At 46.5% G+C, this 18136-nt stretch overlaps 1 protein-coding gene across 4 annotated transcripts in view; it reads right to left on the bottom strand.

The window, feature by feature from the left end:
- Positions 1–18136, bottom strand: part of LOC128685755 (collagen alpha-1(I) chain-like) — a 343376-nt gene that overhangs the window by 119833 nt on the left and 205407 nt on the right. For 3 of the 4 annotated variants that reach the window (XM_070087796.1, XM_070087799.1, XM_070087800.1), the window contains exon 2: positions 9840–9888. The exons of the other annotated variant lie outside the window; for it this stretch is intronic. The gene's annotated coding sequence lies outside the window, so the exon portion shown is untranslated. The remainder of the gene's footprint in view (positions 1–9839; positions 9889–18136) is intronic. 4 annotated transcript variants of the gene reach the window in all.

The raw sequence follows: 18136 nt of genomic DNA, 5'->3' as shown, positions 1-18136 counted from the left end.
TAGTCAGGTCAGGTCACATTGAGTTAAGGGAGGAACACGGCAACCGACCTGTTAGCACAAGCTATCAGGTCTAACTCACACCCACCCACATCTACTCATGTATTTATCCAACCTATTTTTAAAGCTACACAACGTTCTGGCCTCTATAACGGTACTTGGGAGTTTGTTCCACTCATCCACAACTCTATTACCAAACCAGTACTTTCCTATATCCCTCCTGAATCTGAATTTTTCCAACTTAAAACCATTGCTGCGAGTCCTGTCTAGGCTAGATATTTTCAGCACACTATTTACATCCCCTTTATTTATTCCTGTCTTCCACTTATAAACCTCAATCATATCCCCCCTGATTCTACGTCTTTCTAGAGAGTGCAGTTTCAGGGCCCTTAGTCTATCCTCATAGGGAAGGTTTCTGATACATGGGATCATCTTTGTCATCCTCCTTTGTACATTTTCCAGAGAATTTATATCCATTCTGTAATACGGTGACCAAAACTGTGCAGCATAATCTAAATGAGGCCTAACCAAGGATGTATAGAGTTGAAGAACAACCTGAGGACTCCTATTATTTATGCTTCTTGATATGAAGCCAAGGATTCTATTAGCTTTATTGCGAACACTTATGCACTGTTGTCTTGGTTTCAGATTACTGCTAACCAGAACTCCTAAATCTTTTTCGCAATCCGTAATATTAAGATCTACATTATTTAGTTTATATGTGGCATGGTTATTGTCCTGTCCAACATTTAGAACTTTGCATTTGTCTATATTAAACTGCATCTGCCACTTCTCCGACCACTGCATCAGTCTATTCAAATCTTCCTGGAGTGCTCGAATGTCCTCGTCAGAATGAATTCGACGGCCTATTTTGGTGTCATCGGCAAACTTGCCGATGTCGCTCTTTATGCCCTCATCTATGTCGTTTATGTAGATTGTGAACAGCAGGGGGCCCAACACTGACCCCTGTGGAACACCGCTCGTGACGCTTCCCCACTCTGATTTCTCCCCATTTATGCAAACTCTCTGCTGCCTATTTGTCAACCATGCCTCTATCCAGGAAAAAATTTCTCCTCCTATTCCATGTGCTTTAATTTTCCTCAATAGTCTCTGATGTGGGACCCTGTCAAAAGCCTTACTGAAGTCCATATACACAATATCATATTCATTACCATGATCTACCTCCTCAAATACCTTAGTGAAAAAAGTTAATAAATTCGTAAGGCAGGAACGCCCCTTTGTAAAACCATGTTGAGATTCGTTGATTAATTTATGCTTTTCAAGGTGGCTACGAACTGCCTCGGCAATTATTGATTCCATAAATTTTCCCACTATGGAGGTTAGGCTTATTGGTCTATAGTTCGAAGCTAAGGACCTGTCACCTGTTTTGAAAATAGGTATCACATTTGCCATTTTCCACTTATCTGGCACCATGCCAGTTTGTAGTGATATGTTGAAAAGATTAGCCAAAGGTGTGCTAAGCTCCTCTTTACATTCCTTTAGAACCCTTGCATACAGTTCATCAGGGCCTGGGGATTTGTTAGGTTTTAATTTATCTATTTGCCTAAGGACCATGTCACTTGTGACCCTAATCGTGCACAGTTTATTATCGTCCTGTTCTACATAATTTATCATTACTGGAATATCGCTGGTATCCTCCTGTGTAAAAACTGAGAGGAAGTATGTGTTAAAAATTCTACACATTTCCTTATCACTGTCAGTGAGCTGACCCGAGGAACTTTTGAGTGGGCCTATCTTGTCCCTGATCTTACTTCTGTATACCTGAAAGAATCCTTTTGGGTTAGTCTTCGATTCTCTTGCAACTTTAACCTCATAATCTCTTTTTGCTTTTCTAATTCCCTTTTTTATTTCTCTCTTTAACTGAATATATCGATTTCTTAATTGCCCCTCTCCTCTTTTGATTTGCCTATATATGCCTCTCTTTTGACCAATCAGATATTTTAATCTATTGTTCATCCATTTAGGATCATTTTTGTTTGATCTGATTTCCCTATTTGGAACATAATTTGACTGAGCAGCTAGAACTATGCCCTGGAAAGCATCATATCGGCAACCATCACCACCTACCTGACCCCTAGTCAGGTCATTCCAGTTCAGCCCACCTAAGTAATTTTTCAGTCCTATGAAATCAGCCAAGCGAAAGTCAGGGACGGAGACTTGATTGCCATTATTAGGGGAATTCCATGATATGTTAAAACTGAGTGATTTGTGATCACTCTCCCCAAGCTCATCATTAACCTCAAGATTATTAATTAGTGTTTCCCTACTGGCAAGAACCAAGTCAAGGAGGTTATTTCCCCTAGTTGGCTCTGTCACAAACTGTTTTAAAAAACAATCCTGGATCGTATCAAGAAAGTCACCTGACTCTAAATTTCCTGTCAAATTGCTCCAGTCAATCTGTCTATAGTTGAAATCTCCCATTAGCACAACATTTTCGTATGTAGATGCCTTACGAATTTCGTCCCATAGAAGTTTACTGCACTCCCTATCAAGATTTGGGGCCCTGTAAATCACACCCAAAATTAGTTTTTCTCGGCCCTCGAGAAGCTGTAACCAAACAGATTCAGTGGCTGACGCTTCTAATTTAATATCTTGTCTAACACAACAATTTAAATTGTCTCTGACATACATCGCTACTCCACCACCTTTCCTGTTGACCCTGTCAGTGTGGAATAATTTATAGCCTTGTATGTGACATTCAGAGGGCATCTCTCTATCTTTCAGATTGAGCCAGGTCTCTGTTATAGCAATAATATCTATGTTTCCTGCACTTGCAATTAATCTTAGCTCATCTATCTTATTTCTAACACTCCTGCTATTAGTATAGTAAACCTTAAGGGAGCTAGTCCCTTGCTGCCCTCTGCTGTCCCCCTTTGTTTGCTGACCTGTTCTATTGTCTTTATTTATAACTTCATGCTGAATGCCTTTTATACATTTAATGTTTCCAACCCTAGTAATAGGAGGAGAAATATTTTCCTGGATAGAGGCATGGTTGACAAATAGGCAGCAGAGAGTTTGCATAAATGGGGAGAAATCAGAGTGGGGAAGCGTCACGAGCGGTGTTCCACAGGGGTCAGTGTTGGGCCCCCTGCTGTTCACAATCTACATAAACGACATTGATGAAGGCATAAAGAGCGACATCGGCAAGTTTGCCGATGACACCAAAATAGACCGTCGAATTCATTCTGACGAGGACATTCGAGCACTCCAGGAAGATTTGAATAAACTGATGCAGTGGTCGGAGAAGTGGCAGATGCAGTTTAATATAGACAAATGCAAAGTTCTAAATGTTGGACAGGACAATAACCATGCCACATATAAACTAAATAATGTAGATCTTAATATTACGGATTGCGAAAAAGATTTAGGAGTTCTGGTTAGCATTAATCTGAAACCAAGACAACAGTGCATAAGTGTTCGCAATAAAGCTAACAGAATCCTTGGCTTCATATCAAGAAGCATAAATAATAGGAGTCCTCAGGTTGTTCTTCAACTCTATACATCCTTGGTTAGGCCTCATTTAGATTATGCTGCACAGTTTTGGTCACCGTATTACAGAATGGATATAAATGCTCTGGAAAATGTACAAAGGAGGATGACAAAGTTGATCCCATGTATCAGAAACCTTCCCTATGAGGATAGACTAAGGGCCCTGAATCTGCACTCTCTAGAAAGACGTAGAATTAGGGGGGATATGTTCCTCCCTTAAGTCAATGTGACCTGACCTGACTAGGTTGGGTGCATTGGCTTAAGCCGGTAGGAGACTTGGACCTGCCTCGCATGGGCCAGTAGGCCTGCTGCAGTGTTCCTTCGTTCTTGTGTTCTTGTGTAATGTTTTTTTTAGTCCTAATAAAGAAGGCACTAGTGGCGAAACGTTTCCTCTAATAAATGTATTTTCCAACAACCACCCTTACGTATGGTAGGAGGTTCTTGAAGAGTTCTGGTCCTTCCTTCATATATAATGAGAATTGAACATTATAATGTTCTGAAACAATATCATATTGTTTCATACCATGGAACAATGCCCTTCTCCAGACTGAGGGACTGACCACCTCAAAACTTTAAGGGTGATGGACTGATTACATCGTCTTCAAGTCTCTTCTGCTTCTATCAACTTTTCTGTACTCGACTGAAGAAGCCTACTGTGTAGGCGAAACGTTTCGAAATAAAGATACCTAACTGTTGCATATGTGTCTTACCTAACATAATGAGAATTACTGAGTAAACTGGATAAGTTCACGAAGTCAGTTCCTGATCAGCCGGGCTGCGGTGCATATATTAGACTCTACGGCTAGCACCATCAGCTTGGTTGACCAGGACATCAGCCAGAAACCCTGATTTGTGACCAGGTCGTGGGGGAGCAGTGACCCCAGACATCGTTCAAAGGAAAAAAAATGTGATGAACCAGCCAGTGCTGCCCACACGGGGTATACCTTTGATATACCTTTGATGAGTCTTGAGTCTTACTACTCCCGGAGCCCGGCCATGGGCCAGGCTCGTCTGGTGCTGGGACAAGAGGTACCAGGTGTGTGCACCAGCCAGTGTTGTCCACAAGGGGTGCTGGGGTATGAGGCACCAGGTGTATGTACCAGCCAGTGTTGTCCACACGGAGTGCTGGGATATGAGGCACCAGGTGTATGTACCAGCCAGTGTTGTCCACACGGAGTGCTGGGATATGAGGCACCAGGTGTATGTACCAGCCAGTGTTGTCCACACGGAGTGCTGGGATATGAGGCACCAGGTGTATGTACCAGCCAGTGTTGTCCACACGGAGTGCTGGGATATGAGGCACCAGGTGTATGTACCAGCCAGTGTTGTCCACACGGAGTGCTGGGATATGAGGCACCAGGTGTATGTACCAGCCAGTGTTGTCCACACGGAGTGCTGGGATATGAGGCACCAGGTGTATGTACCAGCCAGTGTTGTCCACACGGAGTGCTGGGATATGAGGCACCAGGTGTATGTACCAGCCAGTGTTGTCCACACGGAGTGCTGGGATATGAGGCACCAGGTGTATGTACCAGCCAGTGTTGTCCACACGGGGTGCTGGGATATGAGACACCAGGTGTACAGCTGTTACCAAGGTCGCTGCACACCTCTCAGGCAACACCTTATAACACACAAATGTATACACTGAGCCAGTCTCCCCCTTCCTTCTTTCTGTCTCTGTCTCTCTGTCTGTCTGTCTCCGTCTCTCTTTCTCTGTCTGTCTCCGTCTCTCTCTGTCTGTCTCCGTCTCTCTCTCTATCTCTGCGACATATCAAGCAGGAATTCTCCCGCACTCACTGAGATATGTATAAGAATCAGGGTGAGCTGGATCTTACTCAAGAGTGACTGGCTGGAAGTGGAGAGAATAAGACAGAACCAGGTAACTTGTAACACATAACTAGAGAAAATGAAGAAACCGAGAAGAAAAATTAAGTATATACAGTAAGAGATGGAAAAGAAGAAGAAAGTCACTTCTGGCTACCTAAGCTTTAACAACAAAACTAAACAACGATCAATGTGTGAATGACCATGCGAGTTTAACGCTTCTAATAAGATGGTGAAGCCAATGGGGAGGATGAGGTTGTGAAGGAAGAGGATGGGAAGGATGGAGATGAGGAGTGGGGCCCGGGAGGTTGCAACACTGCTGGTGTTCGTGGGAACACCTTCACTTACCTGGGCGAGCAGTCACCCACTCACTCAATTACCACCCTCTGCCCCGCCCTTACCTCTAACCGGTTTCCAGAGCTTTTCCACTCCCACAGTCCGGCCTATCACCACATATACCTGTCACTGGCTAGGCTGCCCTGCCCTCTTGTTTACCTTGTCAACCTGGCTGTTGCTGACAGCGTCCCGCACAGCCGTCACAACCCTGGCTAAGCCCTTAATTAGAATTAGTTTTAGCCTATCGTGTGTCCTCTGTCACTGTTCCTATCTCTTTCCTCACCCCCTCCTGGTTCACAGCCTGGTCTGGGACCCATATTTCTAACCTCCAATACTTTATGGACCAATAGAAGTCCAATATCCTCACTGTACTACGTCCTTGAGTTTACCAGTTTAACAATGTTAGTTTCTTAACACTTCCTGTATTTACAAATGTTCTTTGTATTAGGTTAAGTTAGGTTAGGTATGTTTTAACAAAAAGATAAAGTAAACGATCAATGTGTGAATGACTATAGGAGTTTAACGCCTCTATAACAGAGTATAAACGTAATTCCTGTAGACATGTTCCGTGTTTACGGGATATATTATCACGTGTCTAGTGCGTGCGTGCGTGAGTGTACGTATATGCGTGCGTGTCAGTCCCATCTTACCGTTGGGCTCCAGGGTGAGTTTGGTGTGAGCGAACGAGGTTGGTTGGGAGGGGGAGGAGGAGGTGGAAGGGTGAGGTGGTGGCAGCTGGGAGGAGGGGTTAGGAGGAAGAGGGAGTGGTGGGGTAGGGATGATGGAAGGAAGAGGGAGGGTAGTGGTGGTGGGGCAGGGATGATGGATGGAAGAGGGAGGGTAGTGGTGGTGGGACAGGGATGATGGAAGGAAGAGGGAGGGTAGTGGTGGTGGGGCAGGGATGATGGATGGAAGAGGGAGGGTAGTGGTGGTGGGACAGGGATGATGGAAGGAAGAGGGAGGGTAGTGGTGGTGGGGCAGGGATGATGGAAGGAAGAGGGAGGATAGTGGTGGTGGGGCAGGGATGATGGAAGGAAGAGGGAGGGTAGTGGTGGTGGGGCAGGGATGATGGAAGGAAGAGGGAGGGTAGTGGTGGTGGGGCAGGGATGATGGAAGGAAGAGGGAGGGTAGTGGTGGTGGGGCAGGGATGATGGATGGAAGAGGGAGGGTAGTGGTGGTGGGACAGGGATGATGGAAGGAAGAGGGAGGGTAGTGGTGGTGGGGCAGGGATGATGGAAGGAAGAGGGAGGGTAGTGGTGGTGGGGCAGGGATGATGGAAGGAAGAGGGGGGGTAGTGGTGGTGGGGCAGGGATGATGGAAGGAAGAGGGAGGATAGTGGTGGTGGGGCAGGGATGATGGAAGGAAGAGGGAGGGTAGTGGTGGTGGGGCAGGGATGATGGAAGGAAGAGGGAGGGTAGTGGTGGTGGGGCAGGGATGATGGAAGGAAGAGGGAGGGTAGTGGTGGTGGGGCAGGGATGATGGAAGGAAGAGGGAGGGTAGTGGTGGTGGGAGGTGATCGCAGCGTTGTGCTCCGCGGGTGATGGCAGTGAGAGCGGGAGTACGGTACCAACACTGCCCACCCTCCTCCACCTTTTGACCGATTTTATCCACAGTCTAGTCATCCTCTTCCCTTTACTCCCTCCTCGCCGCCTCTACCAACTACCCAAGAACCTACTCTGACTCCCTCCCGAAAGACAGAAAGCCACAGATGCAATATTATAAAAGACACGGTACGTGTGGTAGTCGCTATCCCAGCTACTGAGTCAAGAACTCCCACACTGCAGTATAAGATCACACCACTAGGCCTCTCATATACAAAACAGTATACAAAGCAAAGCCTCGTATGTTATAAAACTAGCTCAGTGTAGCTCACCAACAAAGGAAGGTGTGGGGATGAGACTAAAAGCCAGAAAGAGAGAGAGAGGTAAGGTCCAGTCAGCGGTTTGACCCCCACACCGACCACGCCACAACCCCCGCCCCCACATCTTGACCATTCCCTCCACCACCTCCATCCTCGCCTCTCCCTTACACAAACTCTACATAGCATCCACCACTACATAAATCACTGGTCAAATCAGCAGCCATGACTGCAACAGCAGCTGCACATGGTGGCGTTGCTGCAGATCACTGCTGCTACTGGGTGTATGGACGGGACAGTGTATATGATTACCTGACTTATATACTGGAAGGTGGGTAAGAGGCAGACTGTGTGGGTGGTCGGGAAGATGGCTTGCTCAGTTCCTACCCACTACACAACAACCTCTTCTATACTAAGCAGCCACCACCGCGGCAGCTGCTTTGGAAAAAAAAAGAAACGCGAATAGCTCTGCACAAGGCCATTAAAAAAAACCTTAGGACACAAAGTGTTTCTTTGTTTTTAAAGTGTGGAAAAACTTAGGTATTACAGGTTATGATGTGATATCCATTTTTGTTTAAGATGGCGGACCGGTAAAGTAGCCTCATCAGGAGAAACGTCAACATTTCCAGTGACAAATCCACTGTATTCGCCCCAGTGTCACGCTGCATAAGATCTGTCCGTGCCTTACCTCGAGAATATTTCCAGAGTCAATGCCTCTGCGGCCCCAATCCCCGAAAAGGATTCCCAGTGGATGCCCTGATCAACTAGGCTGTTGGTGCTAGCTGCAAGATTTCCAAAATAAGCACCCCAGCCCGGTTGATCAGGCACTGACGTGAGAAACTTGTCCATCGGGAGGCCTGGTCGTGGACCGGGCCGCGGGGGCGTTGATCCCCGGAATAACCTCCAGGTAATTCCTTCTTGAAGACATCAAATTTCCCCGTATGTATGAAGAGTGGGCACTGAAAAGTCTCGGTCGTTCATACTTCCTGCATCCCTGCCTTTTCCTTGGGGCGGGGGGGGGGGGGGGTTCTGCCAAGCCTTCTACTTTCATGGGAACGATTTGTGTGTACAGATTTGGGACCAATCCTGTGTGGGCAAAACGCTAGGTTTAGCCTGGAGGTTACCTGGAGGTTATTCCGGGGATCAACGCCCCCGCGGCCCGGTCCACGACCAGGCCTCCCGATGGATCAGGGCCTGATCAACTAGGCTGTTACTGCTGGCCGCACGCAGTCCGACGTACGAGCCACAGCCCGGCTGATCCGGCACCGACTTCAGGTATCTGTCCAGCTCTCTCTTGAAGGCAGCCTCCCTATAATTATATCACATACACCGTATATCTGTGACCGCCTGTTACGCAGACGCTGTATAGCCTCCCTATGAATATAATAATAATAATATAAAATTAGGATCAGTACACTGGTATTACATACACCAGGACCAGTATACCTGTAAACTTTGCTCCATCTTCCCTACCCCCAGCCATTTACCTGTTTACTGAGAGGAGTACATAGTGAGCCATTATGTACTCCCAACCACTCCGTGTTAAACTGCCTGGGCGGCAGTCAGAAACAGCTGGTTAAGGGAGGTTCCTCAAAGAACGGAACGGGTGAGGTTTAAACCCACGGCGTGGTTTGTTTACAATCGTGTTATTACGATTCCGTGTGTTAGGTTCCTCTATGCCGGAGAAGGGCTCTTCATTCAAGGAATCGGAGCTATCCTCCCCATCTTTGAACTCTATTACCTCTGAAGCCCAGGAAGCTGTATGACCCCAACTTGTCTGACGCTTAATAATAATAATAATAATAATAATAATATAATGATAATTGTGGCGTGCGCCCAATACGTTGCACTTTATTCTGCGCGGTGATTCGCCGTCAGGTTTATGCGTTAACCATCTGGGTGAGAGGGTGACTCCTGACGAACTGATATACGCCCCTGGTTACAGTCTCTCACTACCAGGTATTGTATACATACTAGGCTCTCTTGTTTGAGATGTAAACTAATTGCTTTGCTCTCATTATTATTTGCTACTCTACCGAACTCTGTATATATTGTCAATATCGGTGGAAAGGATACATGGACACTCAAAAACTAGCCTTTTGTCTTTACTCTCGTGATTCGTTCCTTACCTGGGGACCTGATTTACAGCCTGGTACTACAAGCTTTTCTTAAAGTGTACCTGATGGGTACGCTGATGCCAGCGTGTAGCAGCACCTGAACCAGGCTCGCCTGGCTTATGGCCGGGCTCTGGGAGCAGAAAAATAAAAAATTCGGAACTCATCAGAGATAAAAGGTATGCCAACATTTCTCCTACCTTCTCCGGGGCAGAGGCTGCCTGCAGCTTAGAGAGCCATGGTCACGACCTGCAATCAACACAAAATAAGAAAGTTAACCTCCTGCTACACAAATGCTCAAACAATGGCCCGTAAACCAACATGCACAGTAGTTTCTTAGGTGTGAAGCCTATCAGCTACAAAAGCAATCTGTCCTTGAATTAGAAAGTGTGTTTTTGCACGCATTATTGTTCATGTACATCTGTCCTGTCCAATTAAAATAAAAACTTGAAGACTAACTATTCTAGGTCAATTTAGATTGTCTTATATTAATTTACTTTTTACTTGTATTTAAACGACAATAAGGAAATGTCATAACGAGTTAAGAAAATATACCTCTGAGAGCACACCGAGAAATGTACGTGTTTTTGCATATACACAGAACTATATATACCTTTATGCTTAATAAAATATCCATTTCTGTGTATATACGCTTAGAAATATACATTTATATACACAATGAGAAATATGTGTATATACATAGTTGAATGTATTCAGGTATTTGGGAGTGGACGTGTCAGCGGATGGGTCTATGAAAGATGAGGTGAATCATAGAATTGATGAGGGGAAAAGAGTGAGTGGTGCACTTAGGAGTCTGTGGAGACAAAGAACTTTATCCTTGGAGGCAAAGAAGGGAATGTATGAGAGTATAGTTTTACCAACGCTCTTATATGGGTGTGAAGCATGGGTGATGAATGTTGCAGCGAGGAGAAGGCTGGAGGCAGTGGAGATGTCATGTCTGAGGGCAATGTGTTGTGTGAATATAATGCAGAGAATTCGTAGTTTGGAAGTTAGGAGGAGGTGCGGGATTACCAAAACTGTTGTCCAGAGGGCTGAGGAAGGGTTGTTGAGGTGGTTCGGACATGTGGAGAGAATGGAGCGAAACAGAATAACTTCAAGAGTGTATCAGTCTGTAGTGGAAGGAAGGTGGGGTAGGGGTCGGCCTAGGAAAGGTTGGAGGGAGGGGGTAAAGGAGGTTTTGTGTGCGAGGGGCTTGGACTTCCAGCAGGCATGCGTGAGCGTGTTTGATAGGAGTGAATGGAGACAAATGGTTTTTAATACTTGACGTGCTGTTGGAGTGTGAGCAAAGTAACATTTATGAAGGGGTTCAGGGAAACCGGCAGGCCGGACTTGAGTCCTGGAGATGGGAAGTACAGTGCCTGCACTCTGAAGGAGGGGTGTTAATGTTGCAGTTTAAAAACTGTAGTGTAAAGCACCCTTCTGGCAAGACAGTGATGGAGTGAATGATGGTGAAAGTTTTTCTTTTTCGGGCCACCCTGCCTTGGTGGGAATCGGCCAGTGTGATAATAAATAAAAATAACATAGTGAGGAACATACATCTGTCTTTATATACACGAATTCCACATCGACACCACACACCACATGTACACCACTACATCACACACATCTATACCACTACACCACATCTACACTACTACACCACTATGTCGTGGGGGTTCGGAAGGAGATATGATGGTTGAAGACAAACACACTTGTTGGATGGTAACGCTATATATATTGTCAGACTGTGGTAAGAGAAGGGCCCAGCCTGCCGTGTTACTGCCTGCTTGTATGTCTAAGCGTCGAGTGAGGGCGAGGTAGCGGGTCCCACTAACTCATGCGCATCCAGTGACGTCATACAGTCACTGGGCCTAAGGATCTTCTATATAAAACACATGTAAAGGAGGATCAGCAACTATGCTGACAACTACACCACACACCACATCTACACCTCTACACATCTATACCACTACACCACATCTATACCACTACATCACACACCACATCTACACCACTACATCACACACCACATCTACACCACTACATCACACCACATCTACACCACTACATCACACACCACATCTACACCACACACCACATCTACACTTCTACACATCTATACCACACCACATCACACACCACATCTACATCACACACTACATCTACACCACTACATCACACACCACATCCACACCAATACACCTCCACGCCACTATACACATCACTACTCCACGTCACTACACACCACTAAACCTCCACACCACTACACACATTACTACACCTCCACGCCACTACACACATCACTACTCCACGTCACTACACACCACTAAACCTCCACACCACTACGCCTCCACGCCACTACACACATCACTACACCTCCACGCCACTACACACATCACTACTCCTCTACACACAAAAACATTAATGACTCACGCTCACTGATACTCTCCTCCCCACCCACAGGTTGTGTTATGAACTATCCTTCCCTCCCCCTTCTTCCATCCTTCCTTCATCCCTTCATATTCCTCCCTCCCTCAACCTTACAACCTTCCTCTCCCCATTGCATTCAATTGTAATTTTTTAAAAGGAATTATGCAAAGTTGCTGTAAACTGTTGGTAATCATCGGAACTGTGACGTACAAACACCAACAGTCTGACCGAGCTGGTCCTCAATCCTCTTACCTACTGCTGTCCAGCTGGTCTGATGGATTCTCCCTCCCTTCTACTCTACTGAGCCCCCCATCCACAACCTCCATCCCTCCCTCCTCTACCATCCAACCTTCCTTTTCCCCTTCAACCCTATAATAATAATAATAATAATAATAATAATAATCTATATATTTCTACATGTTATACAGACCATAGCTGACATCAGTGATACACTACTATATAGAAAGCCCCTTAAGCTCCGTATTTCGAGCAAATATGGTCAATTTTGTCCCCAGGATGCGACCCACACCAGTCGACTGACACCCGGGTACATATTTTACTAATGGGTAAACAGGGACAGCAGGTGTCTTAAGGAAACACGTCCTAATGTTTCCACCCGTATCGGGGATTAATCCCCGGACCTCTGTGTGTGAGTTGAGTGCATTAGCAATCGAGCTACGGACACCTACCTTTAAATACTAAGATAATACAAGGATGCAAATGGAAATAACTTCGTCTGACCTTTTCTGAGGGTTATCCTAGATAATTTACACATATGTTACTAGGTATGATAACCGACGTCACCTAAATTTGCGTACTTTATGTGTACCTGTATGTAGATAAACTTACTCCCACTTCAACATTCCCCCCCCCCCACACAAGAAACTCCGTCACACACTCCTGCCTGACTACCTCAACACATGATGATATTAGCGAGTGAGGAGGCGCTAGCCCTGACTGGCTGTGAACCAGATGAGGAGGGTGGCTTAAAGGTGACGTTCAGATGGTTGTACCTCTTGAAGCTACTGGGGATCACTGCCCCCTCGCTCCTCCACCTCACAACCTTCAGGATTCTTGTATTCTCACAGATCAACCTCAAACCAGGCGGTTGGGATCATCGTCCCAGCTGCCCGGTCTCAGACCAGGGCAAGATCATCAACCCCAGGCAGACCTCCTCAAGGGGAAACTCGACAAGTACCTCAGCTAGGTGGCGGATCAACCAGGATGTGATGGATACATGGGCAAATGGGCCGCGAACAGCAACAGCTTGGTTGACTAGCCAAGCAAAAGATACTCGTAAGCCTGGTGCAAGGCCGGGCTGCGGGAGTAGGAAAACTCTTGAGACCCACGAAAAGGCAAAAAGCCTTGAACATAATAAATCAAGGTAAATGGAAAATCGAACCGTGTAAATCTCATGCATGGAGTGTTTGCAAAAACGGAATGCCAGGAAAAACAAATGGTACATGCAGATTTAATCACCCCAGGAAAAAAAAAAAATACCGTGATCTCTTAACCAAAGACTTATGTCCTACCTCCTGCAAACATTTTCACCCACACCCCTCGGGGGGGGGGGTTTGACCCTGGGAACACTGCAGGACAGACACATAACTTATACCAGGAGGTATAAGCCAAGTATGGTAGAAAGGCGTTTCTCTCTGGGTAGATTTAGCTCTGCCCTGAGGGAAAAAAATAGTCTATAGTAAATGTGAGCAATGCACCAACTATCTTTCTAACCTATTTACCTTTAGTTTACCTTTATCTTTTTTCAACTATCCTCGTAGGTACACGGCAGTGTGCGGATACCTTCTCCCCAGCACTTTACACTTGTAGATGAATGGTTCAGAGAACCGACATGTTGATAAATTAGACACATGTGCAACTCTTGGGTATCTTTATTGAGGAAACGTTTCGCCACACAGTGGCTTCATCAGTCCATACAAAGGAGAATCTTGAAGAACAGGAGGAGAATGAGGTAATCAGTCCCTCAACCTTGAGTCGATGTGGTCAGTCCATCAATCTTGAATAGATTCTATTCGTTATAAAGACACGTCAGCAGACACTAGGACATACCAGAAAACCTTTCGGTCCTGGGACCGAAACGTTTTGTAATAAAACAACTTGTATCTTTGCACCAAGATGAGATACATTACCTTTAATATACCTCCGATGAGTTTTGACATTTATTCTACTCCCAGGAACCTGACTCTGGTCAACCAGGCTGTTGCTGCTGGCCTATATATCTATCACAGCCTGGTTGATCTGGTACCTGGTGGAGACAGCAGGTTATCCAGGACGTGACCCATAACAGTCGACTAACACGCAGGTAACTATCTCGACTGCTAGGTGGGCAGGGGCAGCAGATATGTCTGAGGAAACTTACCTCTTAGAAAGTGTGTTGGGAGGGGAAGGGAAGGGGACGGAGGGAGGGAAGATAATGGGAGAGAGGGAGAAGGAGAGAGAGAGAGATGGGAGTGCTCCTTCCTTCTTAAGTGGATGTGACTTGGACCTGACTAGCTTAGGACAGTAGGTGACTTGTACCTACCCAATATGGGCCAGTAGGTGTGCTGCAGAAGGACTACTGGCCCATACAAGGCAAGTCCTTATGAGATACAGTGGCACACCTGTAACCTGGCTTGAGGTCGGAACCCGACCTCAGGCCAGGCTTTCTTGTGAACCACTTGATCAACGTGGTTGTTCGAGGCAGCGGCCCGCAGGCCCACATACCCATCACAACCCAGCTGATCAGGAATGTGTAGGAGATAGTGATTCAACTTCCTCCTGAAAGTTTTTATCTCCATTCCGGAAATATTTCTGATTTCTGCTGGTAAATTGTTGAAAAGTCCCGTGCCAGGTAGATTCCAGGTAAGGTATGCATGTCAACAGTGTAATCCTTGTGTAATGTATACATTGTGGTAGCCCACTTATAGACAGGCTCCCTGGTCAAGCCTTAAATCACGTGACCCCCGTTTGAACCACGCACCTAGGCCGGAGACCTCTCCCCTAGCAGACGTGGATAGGTTAGGGCTCCGCCATTATTATCAATACAACGCCTCTATAACGGTTCAACAATTGCTTCTTCGCTACCATCATTTCTTATATTAAATCTCCTTAACATGTAGGCTTGTGGGCAGCAACAGCCTTGTTGAACAAGTAGTCACCAAAAAGCTATTTGTCAGTTCGTTTCACCTATGCATAACTCTTGCCAAACCAGTTCTTGTAATAAAGTTGGTAGAATTACCGACAATATGTAAAGTAAAAGGACACAAGTGCAACTAATGGCTTGATAAAGCTCCTGGAGAGCGAAACGTTGCCACAATAAAATGTCACATTAGTTGCACTTGTGTCCTTTTACTTTACAAACCAGTTCTTGTCTATACAGTTTCTAAATCAGAATTTATCAAAACTGTGTGAGGTAAAAACTACACTGACTTTGTTTCTCTCTCTTTTATTTATGAGTTACGATCCGGGTGTTGGACAAGTCTGGTCCACAAGCGAGCCGATGGGGCGATGATCCAGGAATTATCTACAGGTAATTTGGATTTGCTAGAAAATTAAAGAAGCCTACACAGTAGGCTTCTTCAGTCAAATACAAAGGCAGCGGTAGTAATGAAACGAATCTGAGGTGGTCAGTCCCACCTTAGATACTTTTTTCCCCATGTTGATGGACTGGTTACATCATCATTACTTCATTACTACTGCTGCCTTTATATTTGACTGAAGAAGCCTACTGTGTAGGCGAAACATATCAATAAAGATACCCAACTGCTGCGTAGGTTTCTACCTCCTGTTACTGGTGGGAGAGTGATGGGGATGGGTTAGGGTCGTCATTTGCCGGGCTGTGGTTAGTATGTCAGGTTGCGTCCGGCGAATAGTAACAGCCTGGTTGATCAAGCCATGATCCACCATGAGGCCTGGTCACAGACCGGGTCCGCGGGGTCGCTGACCTCCGAAATCCTCTCCAGGTATACTCTTCCAGTTATTTCTTTTACGCGCATCATATAACATGGTGACACTTATGGAAGGCTTTCACCACACCTGACCCCCATCCTACCTCCCTCCCCTCCCTTCCCAGCAAGTAACGATACCTGGGGCATTCTACTACACTGTGGTGAGAACCTTTCACTCTCTCCATGAGCTTCAACAACCTACCACAGTGCTGGTGTTGGTGATGTGTCTACTTAACCCCTTTCTTCCATTCCCCAATGGCTGTTTCCTCCCCACACCATCAGTGTTGGTGGTTTGTGTATCTCCCCCCCCCCCCCACCAATCCTCAACGGCTATTCAGAAATTTGTAAGAGATGACACAGTGTTCTCTAATTATACTTACGGCGCCCCCGCTTTTCACTGCGTTTATTCTACACATCTTCGCGTACCTTTCACTCCAGTAAGTTGTTATGGGACGGTGAGCCAAAGTGGCTGGTAGGCTGGTAGGCTGGTAGGCTGGTATCAACCTAGTCACGTTGAGACTTCAGCTTTTCACTCATCTCTTTGCTATCACTAATGTAAGTTCCATCAATCTTGAATAGAATATTCTATTCAAGATTGATGGACTGAACACATCGACTCAAGGTTGAGGGACTGATTACCTCATTCTCCTTCTGTTCTTCAAGTTTCTCCTTCGTATGGACTGATGAAGCCACTGTGTGGCGAAACGTTTCCTCAATAAAGATACCCAAGAGTTGCATATGTGTCTAATTTATCAACATGTCGGTTCTCTGAACCATTCATCTACAAGTTCCATCTTGTATTCTTTAAAACACAGGCGAGAAAGATACACCACAGCGAACATCTGCAAGACTCTTAGAGAATGTTGCTAAATCTCCTCACTGAAATTACTTTTATTGAAAAGCACGGGTATTACCTGTGACCTCTTTCTAGAGTTTTCCCTACTATGGCCTGGGTTCACCTTTGCCTATATGCTTCAGATGAGTTTCGAGAATCGTCCTGCTCCCGGACCCCGGCCCTGGAATAATTCAATTAGTCTAAAGACACCAAGACTCTTCAACACCCTCCTCTCTTCAATCATGAGGGGTATTACCCCCCCCCCCCCAAGTTGTCTTCATGAAGGAACTTGATAATACACAGGTAGCCAGCACACGGGTAGCACACAGCACACATGGAGCCAGTACACGGGTAGCACACAGCACACATGGAGCCAGTACACGGGTAGCACACAGCACACATGGAGCCAGTACACGGGTAGCACACAGCACACAGGTAGCACACAGCACACATGGAGCCAGCACACGGGTAGCACACAGCACACATGGAGCCAGTACACGGGTAGCACACAGCACACATGGAGCCAGTACACGGGTAGCACACAGCACACAGGTAGCCAGCACACGGGTAGCACAGCACACATGGAGCCAGTACACGGGTAGCACACAGCACACAGGTAGCCAGCACACGGGTAGCACACAGCACACATGGAGCCAGCACACGGGTAGCACACAGCACACAGGTAGCCAGCACACGGGTAGCACACAGCACACATGGAGCCAGTACACGGGTAGCACACAGCACACATGGAGCCAGTACACGGGTAGCACACAGCACACATGGAGCCAGTACACGAATAGCACACAGCACACATGGAGCCAGTACACGGGTAGCACACAGCACACAGGTAGCCAGCACACGGGTAGCACACAGCACACATGGAGCCAGTACACGGGTAGCACACAGCACACATGGAGCCAGTACACGGGTAGCACACAGCACACATGGAGCCAGTACACGAATAGCACACAGCACACATGGAGCCAGTACACGGGTAGCACACAGCACACAGGTAGCCAGCACACGGGTAGCACACAGCACACATGGAGCCAGTACACGGGTAGCACACAGCACACATGGAGCCAGTACACGGGTAGCACACAGCACACATGGAGCCAGTACACGGGTAGCACACAGCACACAGATAGCCAGGACACGGGTAGCACACAGCACACATGGAGCCAGCACACGGGTAGCACACAGCACACATGGAGCCAGCACACGGGTAGCACACAGCACACAGGTAGCCAGCACACGGGTAGCACACAGCACACATGGAGCCAGC

This window comes from Cherax quadricarinatus, chromosome 23, assembly GCF_038502225.1.
Source record: "Cherax quadricarinatus isolate ZL_2023a chromosome 23, ASM3850222v1, whole genome shotgun sequence".
In the NCBI taxonomy this organism is placed as follows: Eukaryota; Metazoa; Arthropoda; class Malacostraca; order Decapoda; family Parastacidae; genus Cherax; species Cherax quadricarinatus.
This window is presented reverse-complemented; position numbering and strand designations above follow the sequence as displayed.